Genomic DNA, 21,636 nt, shown 5'->3' on the forward strand with positions numbered 1-21,636 from the left:
GGTTGTGAGGTTGTCGATCTCCTTCGTATGCCCAAGTCCAGCTTGCCCACCTCTATTATTCATGGGGCGCCTATTTCCGTAGCGTTGCCCATTTCTATTGCCGTATCAGTCATTTCGATGGTAACCATCTTCGTTTCTACCTTCGTCATGTAAGAAAAGTTCAGAAGATAATGGGCTGGATTGACAACAGAGAACAAGAGAGAGTTTTCCAGAATGAAGAACAAGGTAAGATCTTATATTAAAACAGGTGTATTGCAATGTAAGAACCTATAGAAAACTCTAGATGTAGTACCACACACATCTCTAAACAATACTTTCATCCATACATATATACAAAGAAGTAACAACTAGTCGTTACTTCTTTGTAACTGTTGTTTTGTCTTTTTGTCCTTATTGTCTTTTGTAACTCATGTTTTGTCTTTATCCTCATAACTCATGTCTTATCATTTGTGGTGTAAACAGGTAATCTTAACACCCCCCCCCGTAGCTGTGACACCACCAACTCATCTATTTGGATGAATACTTAATCCAAAATGGTGGCAGCAACTCCAATGTTTTGCGTTGGGTACTGGCTTGGTAAGAAAATCAGCCCACATAGTTTGTGTTGAAGTATGTCCAATCGAGAGGTTAGATTCTTCAAGAAGTTCTGAGATGAAGTGATGTCGTGCACGGATATGCTTGTTCTGCTCTGTGATCTTGGGGTCCTTAGTGATTTTGATGCATGATTGGTTGTCACACCATAACTTGAATTCAGAAATTTTGAGGATGGCAAGTTCATCAATGATGGACTTCAACCATAATCCTTCCTTAGTAGTGAGAGTAGCTGCTATATATTCTGCTTCAGTGGAAGAGAGGGCAACAGTAGCTTGTTTCTTTGTTCGCCATGAAATGGCACCACCTGCAAATAGGAATACATAGCCAGAGGTGGATCGAGAGGTATCCTTGTCCCCCCCCCCCCAATTTGCATCCGTCCAACCATGTAGTGGTGTTGATAGCCAGCCTTGGATATTTGAATGTTGGGCTTTAGAGTATGATGTGTAAGTAAGTGTCATATCCCTTGTGTACTTTAGATACCGTAATACTCTTTTAAGTGCTTTCCAATGGTTAACTCCTGGATTCTCCATGAATCTTGATAGGTATCCAGTGGCAAAAGATAAGTCGTGTCGGGTGCAGCTGACGAGGTATCGAATGCTCCCCAACACTTGGCGATACGGGATATTCTTCATAAAGTAAGTTTCTTTAGTTGTATGTGGTGAATCTTCAGATGATAATTTGCATGGTACTGTGAGGGGAGTGGAGATTGGAGAACACTCAAACATATCAAACTTGGTTAGTATATTATCAACAAAGTTTTCTTGTGATAGGGAGACTGTACCTAGAGTTCGATTCCTTTTTACATGAATCCCAAGAAAATGTTCTAGTGGCCCAAGATGTTTGATAGGGAATTGTTGTCGTAACTCAGCAATAAATTCCATTACCAAGTCTTCCGATGTCCCAGCAATAGGTAAATCATCTACATAGACTCCCAAGAGTAAGAATTTTGTTCTTGTTTTCCTTATATATATATTAGGTTCTGATTGAAGTTGTTGAAATTTGATTGATAAGAGGAACCTATGAAACTTGGCATACCATTGTCTAGGGGATTGTTTTAGGCCATATAAAGGTTTGTTAAGTTTACACACATACTTAGGGTCTATATTATTATCTAACATTTGGGGTTGTTCCATATATATATCTTCTTCTAAATCACCATGTAAAAACGTTGTTTCAACAACATGATGAAGTTCAAGATTTAAATATCCCGTAATGGCAAGAATCAATCGAAGTGCAGTGATCTTTAGAGTGGGTGAAAAAGTTTCATGGTAGTCCACACCTGGTATTTGTGAGAATCCTCGAGCTACTAATCTCGCTTTGAACCTCACGGGAGTACCTAGGGCATCATATTTCTTTGTAAAAAGCCACTTACAAGTGATGACATTGGCGTGACAAGGCCGCGGTACTAATGTCCATGTGTGATTCTTTTGGAGTGCTGAGAATTCAGATTTAATTACCGCAACCCAATTGTCTTTTTCTTTACTTTTTAATGCTTGCTTGAAGGTGAGAATTGGAGCTGTGTCTTAGTTGTCTCCTTCGATAATGGCTGCAAAGATGGATATGTCGGACTCCGTCTCTGTTGCGAAGTGACATGTGGACTTTTCAAGCACCTCGTCCTTAGTTGCATCATAGATATCACTAAGTAACCTTACCTTAGTCTTTTTAGCCCTAATTTCTTTGTCTTTTAAGGTTGTTTTGGAGAGGTTGCAGGTTTTTAGGCGGTCGAGATCCATATTCTCAGATCTGGAGCTTTGTTTTCTTGCAATCATGGAGGATGCACAGGGTTGGATGTGGTCGCCACTCGTATGCTCAGGTTCAAGGCTTCGAGTAATATATTGTGCAGTGGATTGATTGTTGCTTTCGAGGCTCCGGTCATACACTTGTTCACCTTCGGGGCTTTGAGCATCAGATTGGCGGAAAAATTGACTACCAATTTTGAGATTTTGAGGATACTCTGAGGTGTAAGGTTGTAGGTGACCTAAACTTGTATGTTCAGATTCACAATTTCGACATTCGGATGTTGAAGAAGAGTTGTTGGGTTGTTGGCAGTGCATTAGCACATCCTCAGGTTCGAGACTTCGAGTGGCTGATTTCGTAATCATAGGCTTGGTGGCGGTCTTCGCAGCAGAGATTCCCAACCCCTCATCTTGAGTGGTTAAGATCTGAGAATGAGGTAATTGGTTGAGTTTCTCTCCTCTGTTTTTTGTTGCATTAGTTGTTGGCGCACCATGATTGTTGTGTAGTTCGATCTTGATGATGCTTGTCCCATCATTTTCAAATTCCATTGATGTTGCTTGAGGAAGTCTTAACTTTGTGATTTCCTTGGTAAGGTGTTCACTCTCGGTTTCTTTCATTACATATGATGACCTAGAAAAAAGACTTTTCTCATCAAACTCCACAGAACGACTAAATATTATTTTACCTGTATCAGGAAGGTAAATTCTATATGCTTTTACTCCATATGGCTCCCCATATCCAATAAATTTTCCTTTGATGCATCGATCCTCAAGTTTTGTCCTCTTGGCAGGTTGTATATATGCAAATGCAGTTGCTCCAAATACTCGAAGATGTGATATCTCAGGTGGGTACCCATACCACATGGTGTATGGCACTTGTCCTTCTATACCTTGGTGAGGGGTTCTGTTTTGTAGGTAACAAGTTGTGGCGACTGCTTCTTCCCAGAATCTTGAGGCCATTCCACTCGTCTTCAGCATACTCCTAGCAGCATTTAATAAGGTGTGATTCTTTCTCTCGGCTATCCCATTTTGTTGAGGTGTGTAGACAGTTGACTTTTGATGAAATATACCATTTTTTTCGTTAAAGGCTTCCCATTCTTGTGAAACAAATTCCCCACCATTGTCACTTCTTATTACTTTAACTTTAAGTTGTGTTTGATTTTCAACAAAGCTCTTATATGCACAAAATGCTTTGAATGCATTTCCCTTTTGTTTAAGAAAGTTAACCATTGTAAATCGCGAAGTGTTATCAATAAATGTTATAAAGTACCTTGCTCCGGAGAGTGAGTTGGGAGTTATCGGTCCACATACATCCATGTGAACAAGTTGGAGTAGTTCCTTTGTCTTTGAGTTACTTAGCGGGAATGATTTTTGAGCCATTTTCCCATACATGCATCCTTCACAAATATCAATAGATTTAAAGATTGTGGAAGGTAAACCTCTTACTAGGTTCTGATTTTGACACAACTTGAGTATTGGTGTATGTAGATGACCGAACCGGTAATGCCATAGATAGGTGGGAGACACATTGTCTACTCCTCCTTGATGTACTTCAGCAGCTAATGCTTCTCCAAGATTCGCCTTGACAGGATATTGTTGCCCTTGTTTTGGACATACAATTTTTATCTCATGTTGACCATCTTGGATGTATGGGGTAGCTTGTTGTTTGCTGAATTTGACTGTCATTCCTTTTGCAGTAGCTTGTCCCACAGATAATAGATGTTTTGCAATTCCAGGTACAAAGTATATATCTGAAATTTGTACAACATGATTACTAATGAGTCTTAATTTGATATTACCTTTCCCAACCGCCACTTTTTGACCTTTGTCTCCAAAGGTGACCTTCAATGGTATTGGGAGCTCTTGATAGTTGTCCAACCAGTCTTTTCGATATGTTAGATGGTGAGTAGCCCCGGTATCCAAGAACCAGGTGCTATCATCTTCATTTTCTTCAAATGTGTTTGCATTATATGCTTGAATATACTCTTCTTCATCAGGTTCTCCATTTTGTTCAGGTGCTTCTTCAAAAGAATATTCTGGATTTCTATCATCTTCTTGTTGGATAACCACATTATGTGCCTGGGGTCGGTTGGAGTTCTTCTCTGCTTGCTTGAGGCGACATACTCGATCAGTATGTCCTTCCTTCTTGCAATATCTACAGATGATTCTAAAGCTTCCATTTTTTCGTGAGTTGTTCCCATAGTATTTTTGTGCTTCACTCTTGATGTATGTTTTGTTATTATTAGATTCATTATTTCTTACTTTTTCAGGTCTGTATCTTTGTTGGTTTGCTGGATGACCCCTTTGGAATCGATTGATGGAGACTGCCATTGCAATCGGTTGAGCATTATTCTTCTTTTGTCGTCGAATGTCTTCATGACGGATCTTAGTAAGTAGCTCAGACAATGTTGTCGTGCTACTATGCATAGTGATGAATGTTCCCCAAGATTCGGGGAGTTTGCTTAACACTAATCCAATCTTGATGTCTTCTGAGATGTAGTTGCCGGCGATAGTTGCATCATCCATGGCTGCCTCCCAAGTTGATAAGAAGGTAGGAACATCTTCTTCTTCCTGTAAAACACACATATTAAACAGGGTAGCTAAGGTGTGGAGTTTAGTTGTACCATCTTGAGGTTCGTATAGTTCCTTCAATTTTGCCCACATTGCAGCTGCAGATGTGAGTTTTGGAATAATTTCTGACTGCTTTTCATCTACACTTAACATTATCTCTAGTCTAGCTCTTTTATCCAGCTTTCGCCACTCATGCCATTCGTCTGACTCTCGTTTTGCAGGTTCTGGAGTAGCGCCAGTTGTGATGTCGAGGAGCTCCTCAACATCAAGTAGCAGCTCCATTCGAGTCTTCCAGATTTTGTAGTTTTTCTCCGTTAATTTGTCCAAGGTATATTTTCTGCTTGAGCTTGCCATAGTGATAGTTTTTAGATTTGTTTATTTCAGGAAATCTGTGGTGAGTTTTGTTGGTTATAGGGGAGTATGAGATTCAGATTGTGCAACCTAGCTCTGATACCATGTAAGAAAAGTTCAGAAGATAATGGGCTGGATTGACAACAGAGAACAAGAGAGAGTTTTCCAGAATGAAGAACAAGGTAAGATCTTATATTAAAACAGGTGTATTGCAATGTAAGAACCTATAGAAAACTCTAGATGTAGTACCACACACATCTCTAAACAATACTTTCATCCATATATATATACAAAGAAGTAACAACTAGCCGTTACTTCTTTGTAACTGTTGTTTTGTCTTTTTTTACTTATTGTCTTTTGTAACTCATGTTTTGTCTTTATCCTCATAACTCATGTCTTATCATTTGTGGTGTAAACATTTTCAGAAGCGAAGGATGACACCCACAGCCGCAAATGGTTAAGTGCCATGTAGGATGAGATGGATTCCCTGCATGAGAACCATACATACGAATTGGTGGAGTTGTCGAAAGGAAAGCGGGCACTCCGAAACAAGTGGGTGTACAAGTTGAAACTGGGAGATGTCGGCAACCCCCCGAGATACAAAGCCAGGATCGTGGTGAAGGGGTTCCAGCAGAAAAAGGGCGTGGACTTTGACGAGATATTTTCCCCTGTAGTAAAGATTACCTCCATCCGGACGGTGCTGAGTATAGCGGCAAGCATGGACCTCGAGGTAGAACAGCTGGACGTGAAGATGGCATTCCTTCACGGCGACCTCGAAGAGGAGATCTACATGCAGCAACCGGAAGGATTCGTGGAGAAAGGGAAGGAGCACCTGGTTTGCCGGTTGAAGAAGAGCCTCTACAGGTTGAAGCAGGCCCCCCAGCAATGGTACCGGAAGTTCAACTCCTTCATGGCCCATCAAGGGTACCACAAGATGCAGGCCGATCACTGCGTGTTTGTGAAGAAGTTTGAAGGAGGCGACTTCCTGATACTCCTTCTGTACGTGGATGACATGTTGATCGTCGGACGGAACCAAGTCAAAATACGGATGCTGAAGAAGGCTCTCAACCAGACCTTCTCAATGAAAGACTTGGGTCCGGCAAGACAGATGTTGGGGATGCATATTATCCGGAACCGGTCAGTGAAGCAATTATGGTTGTCACAGGAGAAGTACGTGACAAAGGTGCTTCACCGGTTCAACATGTCAGATGCGAAACCGGTCGGATCGACACTTCCGGCAAACTACAGGTTATCTGGTAATCAAAGCCTGAAGACGAAAGCAGAGAAGGCGGATATGATGAAGATTCCATATACCTCTGCCGTCGGGAGCTTAATGTACGCAATGGTGTGTACCCGACCGGATATAGGATACGCAGTCGGACTGGTGAGCCGGTTCATGAGCAATCCCGGCAAGGAGCACTGGAACGCGGTCAAATGGATACTCTGATACTTGAAGGGCACTTCAAATATGTGTCTCCGATTCGGCTCCGGAAAACCTCAACTTAACGATTTTACTAATTCGGACATGTCAGCTGATGTGGATACCAGCCGGTCTACATCCGGGTATGTAATGACATATGCAGGGGGAGCTGTTTCGTGGCAGTCGAGGCTGCAGAAGACGGTTGCGTTGTCAACCACGGAGGCAGATGTTAAGAGTCTATTACTAATCAATAGACCAAATCAAGTAAAAAGGAAGAAAATAGATTGGATAGAAGAACCCGTTCCACCCGACCACCCCCGAGCTATGATCTAGACATAGCCAACCTACCACCGACGTCCCATACCGCCGGATATTAGGATGACTAATACCTTGGAAGAGATAAACACGGTCGTCGAGACGAAAGCCTAGCCCGCACCACCGGTGTCTACGACAGCAGCCTTCCGACATGATGATCTCTATGAGGGTAGCTAAGCCTCATATTTATACCTTTTCCTAGGCCCCTTGAATAGATGTGCCTTTCTAAAAGGCTCTCTATTCATTGGTTGTCTAAATCATGATAGTGCATGCACATATCATTCATTCTATCCAATCATTAGTCCCCTTTTTAATAATAGTGAACATACCCTTCACTAATGTAAATATTAGTGACCTACCCTCACCAACGTTATGTGTACATAACATACTCCCCTACTTCAAAAGATTGCACTCTTGCAATATAAAGTGAGGAAATTGTGCCTTAAGCGAATGCTCGCGTTCCCATGTGGCATCATCAATAGGTTTATCCATCCATTTGATCTTGAATAGCCGAATCTCTTTAGAACGTAAACGTTTAGTACGAGAATCAAGAATTCGTTCAGGAACATGAGGTTTGTAAGAAAAATCCTCTAATGTTACAAGATCTTGGATTGTGATGGTGTTATCACCAGAGCCTAAAAATGGTTTTAGACGACTGACGTGAAAAACAGGATGAATACCAACGTTACGAGGTAAGGCAAGGTGATAAGCAGATGACCCAACTCGCTTAAGGATTTCAAATGGGCCACAATATCGTGGGGCTAACTTAGCGCACTTGCCCGTAGATAATGACGTAGAATCAGTCGGGACACGCAAAAAAACTTTTTGACCAATAGTAAATGCACGAGGACGTCTATCCTGATCAGCATAAAATCGAGCACGATCTTGAGCTGTCTTGACATTTTCTTTGGCAATATGCAACATTTGGTTCATGTCTTGCAAAAAATTGCGTGTACTGTCTAATGTATCACGATGAATCGTGACATCAACTGGGGCACGTGGCTGAAAACCATACATCAACATAAAAGGACTATATCCAGTGGATGTATGTTTAGAGCTATTATAGGCAAATTCTAAGATAGGAAGGTATTGCTCCCACTTAGAAGGGGTTTTTGCTACATAAGCTCGAAGCATGTCCTCAATAATTTGATTAACTCGTTCAGTTTGTCCATCAGACTGAGGATGATATGCGGAACTCATGCTCAACGTAGTTTCTAGTTTCTTAAAGACCTGAGTCCAAAAGTCACTAGTAAACTTGGAATCTCGATCACTAACAATATCCATCGGTAATCCATAAAAACGAAATAACTCATCAACAAATTGATAAGCCAACTGTTGAGCGGTTACCGTGGTTTTTGTAGGAATAAATCTAGCTAATTTTGTTAGCCTGTCAACGACAACCCATATGGCATCATGACCCCTCTGTGTACGAGGTAAACTAACAATAAAATCCATCGAGATACTTTCCCATTTATTGTTGGGAATATCTAAGGGATGTAAAAGACCAGCAGCTTTAAGTCGTTCCGATTTATTAATCTGACATTGTAAGCATTGAGTTACGTATTTATGCACGTCAGAGCGCACCTTAGGCCAGAAAAAAGTACACGAGATGAGAACGAGTGTGCGTTGTATTCCAGGATGACCAGCAAATGGTGCATCATGACATTCATGAAAAAATTTCTGTTTAACATTTGGTAAATCTGGAACACAGACCTTTCCACTACGGTAGAGCAAACCGTTTGTAATGTGAAAGGTCGCCTTCGAGGGTAGGGTGCTAGTATCGGCATCTAAACCAGATTCGGCTTTCGTCCAGTATTTTGAGAAATAACTGTCATCAAGGTATTTCCCTCGAAGGTGATCTAAAAGATCAGATTTTATTTCCGTGAAGCTAAGCATGTTAACTTCTTTAATGCGACTAAGAGCATCAGCAACGGTGTTCATAGAACCCTTGCGATATCGTATGGAAAAATCAAAATCTTGCATAAGGTCAGCCCAACGGCCTTTACGACCAACAAGATCGGGCTGGTCACAAAAATACTTTAATGATTGATGGTCTGTTGTAACCACAAATTTATTTCCATAGAGATAGTGCCTCCATGTTTTAAGTGCGTGTATCACCGCAAACAACTCTTTCTCTTGAACCGAATACCGAGATTGAGCAGCATCAAGCTTCTTACTTTCAAAAGCAATAGGGTGACCACCTTGATAAAGAACGGCACCAATAGCATAATCACTAGCATCGGTTTCAATTGAGAAAGGCTTAGAAGGGTCTGGTAATAGAAGAGTGGGAGCCTGACACACATGCTCCTTGAGTGTCTCAAATGATTTGTCAAGTTGTTCATTCCATGAAATTGGTTTGACAGACTTACGTGGATGACCTTTTAAAAGGTCAGTTAATGGCGTAGTCAATTTGGAATAGTTACGAATTGATTTTCGTAAAAATCCAACAAACCCTAAGAATGATCTAAGTTCACGAATATTACGAGGAATGGGCCAAAGTTTAACCTTTTCAATACGAGAAGGTTCAATTTCAACGCCATTTTCTGTAATTAAATGACCTAGGTACACAATAGATTTTTGGAAGAAGTCACATTTTGAATGTTTTGCATAGAAAGAGTTGTCACGCAACTTTCGCAAAACAAATCGAACATGTTGAACATGATCTTGCAAGGTACGGCTATATATCAAAATATCATCCAAGAAGACGACAACAAAATCACCGAGTTGATCTCGGAAAACATCATTCATCGCTTGTTGGAATGTGGCTGGAGCATTAGTCAACCCAAATGGCATGACTAAAAACTCATAATGGCCATAGCGCGTACGAAAAGCGGTTTTAGGAATATCATCCTCGGCGATGCGAATCTGATGATAACCAGTTCGTAAGTCAATTTTCGTAAAATATCGAGCCCCGTGCAAACGATCAATCAAATCATCGGCACGAGGTAATGGATATGCATTCTTAATTGTCATTTTATTCAAACGGCGATAATTGATACACATTCGCCACGAACCTTCCTTCTTCTTGACTAATAGAACTGGCGCACCCCAAGGTGATTTACTATACCTAATGTGGCCCATACTCAAGTATTCCTTAAGTTGTTTAGCGATCTCATCCTCTTCTAATCGACTAAGTCGGTAAGGTGGAATGCTCACAGGAGCAGCCCTAGGGATGAGTTCAATTTGATGGTCCACATTACGTTTAGGTGGTAAAGTAAGCGGTAATTCAGTAGGAAACACATCTTGAAAATCCTCTAAAATAGAGTCGAGTAATCGTTGCTCAAAATGTGGTAATTGTGTGGCGTCAATATTAAAATAATAAAATTGAACCGCAGGATCAATTACACACGAATAAATTAATGAACTAGAATACTCACTTAAAGATTTAGAAGACACAAGTGAATGAGAAGGAAGTTTGGAACATTGAATAAAATGTTTACAATTATTAAGTTCAAATGTGATTGAGTGATTAACCCAATCAATGGACAAAGAAGGGTTTTTATTAAAAAACCAAGGATATCCTAAAATGACATCTGCGGATTGTAATTTCATAACATGAAAGTCAAGCTTCTCCAAATAAGTATCTATTTGAATTGGCAGTTGACAAACAATGCCACTGATGTATTGAACGTTTCCATTTGCCATGTGAACTTGATAGATATGATCACTTGCGTTTATGTGGAGCTCCATTTGCTGCACAAAGTGATCATTAAGAAAATTGTGAGAACTACCGGAATCAAACAAGAAATGTGCTTGTGTTCCATTGATATATCCGACTGCTCGGAGTAAATCATTAGGTCCAAGTAAATGTGAAGGAAAAGTGCATTCACATAAACTTAAGTGATTGGTATGAACTTCAACAATATCAAAAGACTCACCTGTGTGACTCGTAGTTTTGTCTTGAGGAGGGGTGTTCATTGACTTCCTCTCAAGACGATGACAGGTATCCTTTGTGTGGCCCCGCTTCTTGCAATATGCACAGAAGAGGTTCGGTTTCTTTGAGTCGCGGTCAAGAGTGTCACTGGATTGCTTACGTTTCCCAATGAACTTGACATTCGGAGTTTTGGCGAACTCAGGTTTATTGTGGTCTTTCTTGGAAGTCCTATGGTATCGCAGCACAATGTTGACGGCTTCCTCGAAAGTTGTGGGGTCCTTGTCATGGACAATCCAATGATAATCCCCATTGGGAATACCATTCAAAAAACAAGCGACAAACCATTTCTCACCCGTAAGTCCCGATTTTTGGATCTGGGTCCGAGCGTGATGCACATAATCCTCGAGAGAGGTAAATGGCTTACTAGACAATGTGAGCAAGTGTTGCGCTTGTTCGGTTTGAGAAGGTGGCTGCAAGAATTGTTTCTTAAAAACATCAACGAAACCTTCCCAAGTTGTGGGTAAGTTTTTTGCGGTCCTTAGGCCACGCCACCAAGCAGCAGCTCGGCCACCTAACTCACGACCGACATAACCAATTTTTACTGCATCGGGCTTGGGATGAAGCTCAAAGTGAGACTCCCAACGACCAAGCCAAGTGATAATGGCCTCCTCGGTTCTTTCTTTCTTATCTCCCTTGAAAGGCGTGACTACGAAGGAAGGTTCACCTTCTTTCTTGGACTCAATAGTTAATTCTTGGAATTTCTTTTCCAATGCCATATTGGCCTGTCTCATTTCGGCCAATTGATTCAAGGTAGTAGTGAGCAATTGCTCAATAGTGATCTCAGCTTGTGTGCGAGATGCGGATTGGGGTTGAGAGGTCTCATTTGGAGAGATCGTTCCAACTGCGTTCAAAACTTGTTCCATGATGCACGCTGTGGGTATGCAATAAAATAAGGAGGTTCAGAAAATACACAAGCAAAATGAATGCTTGAAATTTTGATTGAAAGAACTTTATCCAAGAAAGTATCTCATGTCTTTACCCCTCTAGACATATGAGATGTGATTCGAGATCCGATAACTATGGTAACACTATGGTGTTTTAAAAACCATGGGGGAAAACATAGCTAAGATGTATTTCTCGGATCTCTATCTTGAGTAATCATGGCGGCTCCCCTAGGCTCAACCATGGTTCTTACATCAATGAAATTTCCTAGATAGCCTTATATTAATGCCAACCCATCATGTATTATATGGTCGAGAAAGTGTATTACGTGAAAAAACAAGTGCACTCACAAGTAATATTCTAGTCTTGCGAGCAATAAGCAAACGTGATGATAAAATGATAAAATAAGGCACTACTCATAAGAGTTAAGTAGTGACGAAAAAAGGGTAAAAAAAAGAACCCATGTGTTACCTACGAAAAAAACAATGTCACAAATAAATGGGAAGTGCAAGGTATGCACATATACATCCCAATATGATTGTTATAACTTGCACAATTGTGACATAAGCCACAAATTGATACAAGTGATGACGGTGTTGTGCGCAAAGATGTAATACTCAAATCCATGAGTAAAACATCAATAAGGGAACTCATATGGTTTTACTCGTTTTCTAAGGCTTGATGATAAGAGTTAAACCTAGATGACCCGTTGAAAAAAAAAATCGTTCAACAAGCCACTCCATACGAAAAAATAGTCTACACGTAAAGGTTACATTAAAAATAAACGATGTAAATACTTTATACATGAAAAGGAAGTGGAAAAAGGAGAGTTAATTGTGGGCGGGTAAATAATAATTACTAGAAAATCATATAAGTGAAACAATACTTATGAAATTAAAATTTAATTAGAATAATCAACAATTAGGTGTATGGAATCAAACATGCCCTAAGATACGAAACCCTAGGGTAGTTGACATGCACCTCCTCAAGACCACCACATATCCCTAGAATCGGCCAAGTAATGGCTAATTAAAGAGGAAAGTGGCATAGGTAAGTGACATATACCTCATCAAGGCCACATCATCCCTTAGAATCGGCCAATTGATGGCTAATTAAAAAGGAAAGTGGCATATGTAAGCTACATATACCTTGTCAAGGCCACATCATCCCATAGAATCGGCCAATTGATGGCTTAATAGAGAGTAGAGTGGCATAGGTAGGCAACATACACCTCGTCAAGGCCACATCATCCCTTAGAATCGGCCAAGTGATGGCTCAATAGAGGGGAAGAGTGGTATACTCAACATCATATGCAAAACGGCCATGAGATAAGCGTGTGCGATTAGAGCAAACACGCTCGACCCAATGCACAAGAATAATTATTATCGTAAGAGTTCAAGAGAGGAGAGAGTGGGATATATATCGCAATATGCAAAAGGCCATGAGTTGAGCGTGTGCAATTAGTGCAAACACGCTCGGCCCGATGCATAATAATAAGTAAAATCGTAGCGTAGTAGGAGGTAGAAAGAAAGAGAATAAAACGTAATACCAATTTGATTCGACCATAAAGAACGCATAATAGAAAAAGAGAAGAGATCAAAAAAGAAGAATACCGGGTTTAGAGTGTTGTTTTGATCCTGAGAAGAGCATGACGAGCCTTGTTAGATCCCCCTCGCTCACACGCAAAAAACATCAAACAACAAAAAAAAATTGTTAGTAAAAGCTCTGATACCACTGTTAAGAGTCTATTACTAATCAATAGACCAAATCAAGTAAAAAGGAAGAAAATAGATTGGATAGAAGAACCCGTTCCACCCGACCACCCCCGAGCTATGATCTAGACATAGCCAACCTACCACCGACGTCCCATACCGCCGGATATTAGGATGACTAATACCTTGGAAGAGATAAACACGATCGTCGAGACGAAAGCCTAGCCCGCACCACCGGTGTCTACGACAGCAGCCTTCCGACGTGATGATCTCTATGAGGGTAGCTAAGCCTCATATTTATACCTTTTCCTAGGCCCCTTGAATAGATGTGCCTTTCTAAAAGGCTCTCTATTCATTGGTTGTCTAAATCATGATAGTGCATGCACATATCATTCATTCTATCCAATCATTAGTCCCCTTTTTAATAATAGTGAACATACCCTTCACTAATGTAAATATTAGTGACCTACCCTCACCAACGTTATGTGTACATAACAGCAGAGTACATGGCGGCTGTGGAAGCCGGCAAGGAAATATTATGGATGAAGGACTTCATCGGAGAGCTCGGTATCTGGCAAGATGAATACCGGCTCTATTGCGGCAGTCAAAGTGCCATCCACCTTGCTAAGAATGCGGCCTACCATTCCCGGATGAAGCATATCCAACGAAGGTATCACTGGATCCGGGAAAGAGTAGATGACCAGGAGTTCGCGCTGACGAAGATCCACACGGCCGAGAACGGGTCAGATATGCTGACCAAAGTGTTGATACCCGACAAGCTGGATGCATGCCGGAAGCAGATCGAACTAGTAAGACACCCCATGCCGGAGTGAAGGGGGAGTTTGTTGGGAGACAGGTCCTTCCGGATGGGAAAGGAGAAGAACAGTGCCCGAAACCGGATGACGAGTACCCGGCTACGGAGAGCCGGATGGTGCAGACCCAGTGAGAACCGGATGACGAGTACCCGGCTACGGAGAGCCGGATGGTGCAAACCCGGTGAGAACCGGATGAGGAGTACCCGGCTACGGAGAGCCGGATGGGGCAGGCCTGGTGAGAACCGGATGAGGAGTACCCGGCTACGGAGAGCCGGATGGTGCAGACCCGGTGAGAACCGGATGAGGAGTACCCGGCTACGGAGAGCCGGATGGGGCAGGCCTGGTGAGAACCGGATGAGGAGTACCCGGCTACGGAGAGCCGGATGGTGCAGACCCGGTGAGAACCGGATGAGGAGTACCCGGCTACGGAGAGTCGGATGGTGCAGACCCGATGAGGAGTGCTCACCGGATGAAGAGACATATTCATAAATATGTTTCTGAGAGTCCATCATGGCTATATTTGTAAATAGCCGAAAATTCATATTAGTATAAATATGACTTAGGGCAAACTTTTAGTGTGCGTTGTCATTTTTCTTGTTGGTGTAAGAAGAGAGTGTGTGTAACAGTGTACAGAGAGTGAGAGAGAGAGGAAGAGGTTGTTGCCTCTGCTGTAACCGCCGCCTGTGGCGAAGATCGTGAGCACGAGGTCGTTGCCTCCGTGAACTCACTGTTGTACATTCTAACATAGTGATAGTTTGCAGCCTGTGGGCTGCCGTGGTTTTTCCCTTGGTTTGGGTTTTCCACGTAAACATCCTGTGTACTCTTCTCTTTTCTGTGTCATGCATTTATCTCTCGTTTCTTTTCTATGTATGATTCTAAGCTCGGTTGTGGCCGAGCGTTGTGTATACGGAGCGTGCAGTTCCCGTCATTGAAGTCAGCATTTCGACTACGTGTAGTGATCCCTCCAAATTGAACATTGTAAGCAAGCACAGATTGTTGTACTTTCCGTCATGGCCGATCTTGAGATTTCCTCTTGTGATGTGCCATGACGACTCGCTCGACATCGTCCTATACCCATCTTTGGCCAGCATGTCGATGGAGACCAGACTCCTTTTCAACTCGGGTACGTGCCAGGGTGATTGTATTGTCATTCAGCAATCGAATTAGGACCTCCCCAATTCCATTGATTCTGCATTCATGCCCGTTGTCGAGTCAGACTGTGCCTCTAGCTCAAGCCAAATAGCTCGAAAACCATTCACTTTAAGGGTTCACATGGAACATGTCTCGCGATTCGAACAACCACGTCCGCGCATCTTGTGCGTTGTACAGGATCTCTTCGGTAGATGTGCTTTCCAAGGAGAGGACTTCTCCGAATCGGGATTTGACAACATTAACTTGATTGCCAATTTGGGAATAGGCCGATTCGGAAGATCGTAGATTCCGATCGGCTTTTCGTCCATTTCCTCTTTTTATTGACCAGCAATCATCAATGTTGTGGCCGGCCTTTCTGCAATGTGTGTAAAAGGCATTCGGCTTGCCTGATTGCGACTTGGACCGTTGTCTATCAATTTTCCTCTTCAGTCAGCTTTGGCTACGATCGGCTCTCTGAGCCAATTTTCCCAAGAGAGGGTTTTTGCATTTTCGTCAATGGAGAGCCCCATTGATCATTGTTGGATATCTTCCGACAAGATTGTTCCAATAGCTTCACCTAGAGTAAGTTTTGGCAAGCTATTTGTGAGTGTCATGCAGAATACCTCCCAAATTGTCGGCAAGCTCGAGAGGAGCGCAAGGGCTTTTATTTCTTTTTCAAAATTTAATCCTTGAGTTTGGCTAACACCCAACTAAAAGTGTTAATATGGGAGGTTGTCGACTCTGATTCCTTCATCTTTATATTGAACAGTTGTCGGATCAATATGAATATTGATGAAGACAATTTCTTTTCGTAGATGGCCTGCAATCTCTCCCACATGGCAAATGCCAACATCTCTTTCGCATACTAAAGTAGACGTTTTTTGTCAAATGCATTTGAATGGTCGATCTGGCTATTTCGTCCAGAGATCGTCATTCTTTTGTTGTCATTGAAGACGACTTGCTGTTATTTCGTATTGCTTCAACTTGTCGTCGGATGATTAACGCATCGTGCATCATCTCCTTCCACTGGGCAAAGTTTTTGCCATTGAATTTCCTTAATTCCATGCATGTGTGGGATGTAGATGCCATCTTCTATAGGAAGTGAGATTTCAGGCCTGGTCCTTTCTTTCAGCCGATTCTTTCTTCTTTGGTTAATGTTGTTGCTATTGCTGAACAACAATTGCTCTGATACTAGTTGTAGAAAAAGACAATGTTGTCGTCTTAGCCGAATGTGGCAGGAAAGTATAGATGAGTCAAACAAACAACAAGGTGACAAGAAGAGAAGATTTGTGCATTGTTCTATAAGACCTTATCCTAATGGTTCATACACTGTGTTTGATATGTGAGATTATAAAAATTCGAGCCTCACAAATGTTACTTGCCATAACATTTGAATTGTTTTCTACACTGTGAAGCAATTGCTTCACGACAATGTTGGTCGTTTACCCCTATGTGGCATTAGAACCTCAACAATGTCATTTTCATTATTTGGATCTTCATGAGTATCCCATTTAGAGGCATGTGCTAATATGTACATTAGGTTAGGTACAATGTACATTGACATGTATATGGCAGTGACACAAATTGAATATTTTTTACATGATTTATTTCAAAGATTGATAAAGATAGAAACTAAAGAGATTGTATCATTGATTTTTCATGTTTCTCAAAATCAATCACTTTGTGTTATCTGGTGCCATAGATTTAGGGCTTCAATTTTGCATGGCTAATACTTAATGGGTCAACCTCACCTATTGCGTCATGCCCTAACCATGCACCATAACAATACCCTTTACTAATTCGTGTTTTACTAAGGGTAGTGGAATCATAACCACGAAGCCCTACATTGGTGGCATCGTGGAGAATGACTCCCTTTGCCAAGTCAAGTTAGAACCATATACCTGAACTAGTTTGACAAAGATTTAATGCTTTGGGATCATCAACTCTAAATGCTCAACGGTAATGGATCTTTATTCAATATTTGGATTGTGTGCAACAACTTGATCAACCTATTGTTGTATGTGATATATCACTTATTGGTAATGTAAATTTGGCTTAGTTTTCTCTTTAAGGACCATTTTGAGAACTATGTTCAAAAGAACACATCACTCTTATTATTCCAATCCAGATTTATTGTCATATTCATTTTATATCCTACAACAAGAACACTTGAAGAGAAAATCATATTGTCATAAAAATCATGGCATTGATTCGAACTTAGAATATGAAGCCATTTATTCATTGTAAATCTTTTTGAAATTCAATAGCCTTCAAGTTTCAAATATTTGATGTTTCTACTCTATTTGATTTTGGAATGGATATTTCAAATATTCAAGACTTCAATAATTAGCCAAAAAGAATGTTGGGAGTACAAAAGGTTTTTAAAGTTTGCAGTATCAAATCCTTTAATCGCCTCTATCCATATACTATGAGATTTTTTTCTAATTGAAGCTGTAAGAACCCAAGAAGTTTATAAGATTATTTGGAAACTTTTTACTAAATGAACACATCACACTCTTTGAAATTAATTATGATAAAAAGCAACATAGATTTCATTTACCAACATTTATTTTGTTTATAATGGATTGATGATCAACACTCATTCTTTTACTATTATTGTTAAACTTTGTATCAGCGTTGGATTCTATGTCTAATATATTGGCAAGGTATTTCATTTTTATGCACATTAACATTGAACTGAGATATGATGATTTGCATAACAATGATGACACTAAAGTATACATCGATTTCTAAGAATGTGTTGATCCATGGATAAAGTAAATGTATATGCCCTTGATACATTCAATTTTGAAAATTCGTTTTGATCTTTATGTGACCTATGATAAACTATAAGCTATTGATGGCATCGGCAATTTATAACATTTTGTTTAATGTGCATCTTTAACTTAAAGTGTTCCCATTGGAAACTTATGTTACATATAACATAGGGTAACGAGATTATGATATCCCTAGTAATATGAACCTTTCAACCTCTATATAATAGATGTATATATAGATTTCAATTAGTGTGCTCATTCAAGGAAGTAAATAATGCCCACCTAAGGATAAGTTTTTAATGTTCATTTCTGAGATTTATCCACTTCCCTCATTCATGATTTTTTCCTCCCTCTACATTCTATTATCTAATCATTCATTTATTGGACATTGTGACACTCATGTTGTTTATGATCATATCCCATTATTATTTTCTTGGGTTCACCATACACTCATAATTAAACTTTGCATAAAAATTGTCTTGTAGTTTGCATTTCCAAGTTTTGTGTATAATAAGGAATGTCATTTTTGTTTCGGCAAGTGATTGTTGGCATCATATCTCATGCTCTATCATTTACTTAGCTTTTAACGTATTGGGGTCAAATCAACCCAACGTAATACTTATGGTTCAACTTCTTGAATCATTCCTTTTTTCCTGTTTATAGTGATTGTGTTCATGGTGAAACATTGACCCCAAAAACGACCTATATGCTTTTTCAAATTGAAAGAAAATAAGTTGCTCTATTGGCTATGGTTCTAATGGAATCATCTTAAAAGCTAAAGTTTGAACACTTGAGGAATGAAATTGCTCTCTCCCTTTTTCTTTACACTCATGAAAACATCTAAGAAAATACTAGTGCTCTTACGAATGAAACAATAAGTCATTAGAATGGTGTGAGACCAACTTTGCACCGCATGAAAATGATAGAGGACCAAGTGGCTCCATGTGGCCAATAGAAGTGATTTGAGGCCTAATAAAAGATGCATGTGGTTGATAAGAAGCAAACAATTACCATAGATGAATAAAGATCTAGATTTCTAATTTCTCAGTACGTTGTGCCCTTGTGTGTAAATTTGGTTTTATACAATATTTTTGGGGTTTGAACTTGTCCATTGTCCACAAGTACAACCCCTTGCTAGTAAGATCTAAAAGCTCTTTTGACTATTTATTACAGAACCTTGAATCCTTTTCCATCATTTTTATGGAATTATTGGGCTCTATGGAACAAGTGAACAATTCAAAATCAAATAAAATTTGGGCAAGAAACTTCATGTCTATATCAAAATTTTAACTTCTCCATCTGATGGTACCTTTTTGTGTGGTATATATCTCACAAGACATTGGCAGCTATATTTATGCCTTCTTTTAAAGCATTTCTAAGACAAAAGGGAATCCTTCTTCGACTAAAGGGAAACACAATAATCTTGTCATTCATAATACAAACTCCATCTTTATGTATGCCATTATTCATCATATCTTCATTCCACGGTCTATTAAATATATAACATCGTACATAAGCTTAGGTAATTTAACACGGGCAAGGATAATCCTAAAGAAGAAGCGTAAAGAAACATGGAAGGACCTTACTTGAAACATTTGTAGAAAAAAAGCTAGATTGCGCCAATTACATGTTACGATGTTCAAGTTCACCATGGTCTTACACTTCAATATAAGCATTCCTATACGACACATGCATTGGTACCTTGTATGGATTCCAACACATGGGTTTATGAGAACATTATAGTATTTCTTGCATTCTGCTACCTCATACCATTTCTCTGCATATGTTATAAAAGGTATGCGGAAAATTTGGAGTTACGAGATCCATTGGTTAGAAGCACATAATCATTTGATTCATATTTTCGTGAAAGTTGTATATGTTTCAAGTGCATGTGCATGCAATAAAAAAAATGGAGCACGTACATGAAGTGGTTGTACAAGGTTTAAGGTAATCATGTTGTATGTTTAAGAATTTGACTGAGAAATCAATTTCAATAGAGTTTATTGTTCTTATTAATTTTTTAAGAGATTTTTGCCTTTTCTGGATGAAAGATATATGTATGGTGACTCCCACGCCCACTCTAACTCCTAGGCTATCACCTCATTATCATGGGTTTCTTTTTAAGAATGTCATCCTCAAACGTGTATTAATTTGGTACGGATGTACATGTTGGTCTTCGATCAATGTTTTTCTAAGACATTACTTGGGACACGCTACCTATAAGCCTTTGTAGAAAACTAGGAGTGTGGGTTATGCCAAGAAGTGGGTTTGAAGATCCAACTACGAGGGGTGGTTAAAGTCTTCGAACTAAGAGCCTTGAGATACATATGACAAAGATTGGAAATCAAACAAGCTTCAAAAGATTTATTAAAGTGAAAAGAAGGAAAAGCTTTGTAAAATTAATGAAGTTAGCACATCGTCACATTACTTTCACTTATATTCGCAATTGGTTGCTAACCATAAATTTAAGATTTCTAGAAACAAAACCAACAAAATTTTGACAAAACTAAACTCTTTCCATAGACATATAGTATTTACACGTGTCAAATAATCTCTTTCTCTCATGTAAATCTAATTGAGCTTTGCAAAAAGGAAACTCTCAAATTAAGGAATTAGCAAAGCTTGATTTGCAATATAAATTATAATACATATAGACATGTGAACTTTCTATTACTCATTCAATAACACATCAACATTGACTATGCATCTTTAGAAATTCTAGGTTTCAATTTGATTTAGGATATCGATACATACATACATACATACATACATACATACATACATACATACATACATACATACATACATACATATATATTCATGAGCAAACATGGGCATGCTCAACATACAAATGATATTTACACAAGAACAAACTATAAAGAGCTAGCCTCTTGATGCCCACATCAAGAGACACATGCTTCATAGGTATAAGAAGGCTTAGGAAATCGATGAAAATGTGACCGGTGCAAGTGTTAGTCATTTGTCTGCTTTGAGGGAAAGTGAAAGTTTCGTAATATGTGGAGCGAGAAGTTCTTGTTATAAAGACAAGTATTAAATCCTAAGGAGCTCCCAAAAGATACGGCTATGTCATCATAGACATATAATGATAATTATCACTTTAATATTACAATTCACTAATCATTCACCAATGTTGAGTTTTTCTTTCTCAATGCCGCTCAAAAAACAAACCCTTTCAATCCCTAATTCACATTATTTTGGGTAGTAAGTATAATAGTTATCATTAATCTTAAAAACTCAAGACATTTGATTAGGAAACCTTTAGATATTACCAATATTATTAGTAAGCTAGTTACAATATTAGCATTATTATTAGTAAACTAATTTATAACACTATCTACATGTATCCCATCAACGGATACATAATCACATCAAAAAGC

General features: G+C 39.6%; 1 long non-coding RNA gene across 4 annotated transcripts; it reads left to right on the plus strand.

Moving 5' to 3' along the window:
* Positions 1–494: 494 nt before the first annotated feature.
* Positions 495–5,407, plus strand: LOC147867247 (uncharacterized). Of its 4 annotated transcripts, XR_015529334.1 has the most exons (13): positions 495–1,041; positions 1,137–1,329; positions 2,098–2,767; positions 2,966–3,029; positions 3,122–3,175; positions 3,277–3,330; positions 4,028–4,073; positions 4,168–4,232; positions 4,346–4,461; positions 4,601–4,719; positions 4,825–4,881; positions 5,123–5,201; positions 5,321–5,407. It is a non-coding gene; the product is annotated as an uncharacterized LOC147867247 (long non-coding RNA). The 4 variants fall into 4 exon arrangements; XR_015529335.1 differs by having other exon boundaries at positions 520–1,041; positions 1,137–1,229; positions 2,966–3,175; positions 3,246–3,330; positions 3,819–4,066; XR_015529336.1 differs by lacking the exons at positions 495–1,041; positions 1,137–1,329; positions 2,098–2,767; positions 2,966–3,029; positions 3,122–3,175 and adding an exon at positions 3,819–3,846 and having other exon boundaries at positions 3,316–3,330; positions 4,028–4,066.
* The last annotated feature ends 16,229 nt before the right edge of the window (positions 5,408–21,636 follow it).

This window comes from Azolla caroliniana, unplaced genomic scaffold, assembly GCF_043228905.1.
Source record: "Azolla caroliniana isolate FFs.n. ecotype wild unplaced genomic scaffold, voAzoCaro1.0.p SCAF_2, whole genome shotgun sequence".
In the NCBI taxonomy this organism is placed as follows: domain Eukaryota; kingdom Viridiplantae; phylum Streptophyta; class Polypodiopsida; order Salviniales; family Salviniaceae; genus Azolla; species Azolla caroliniana.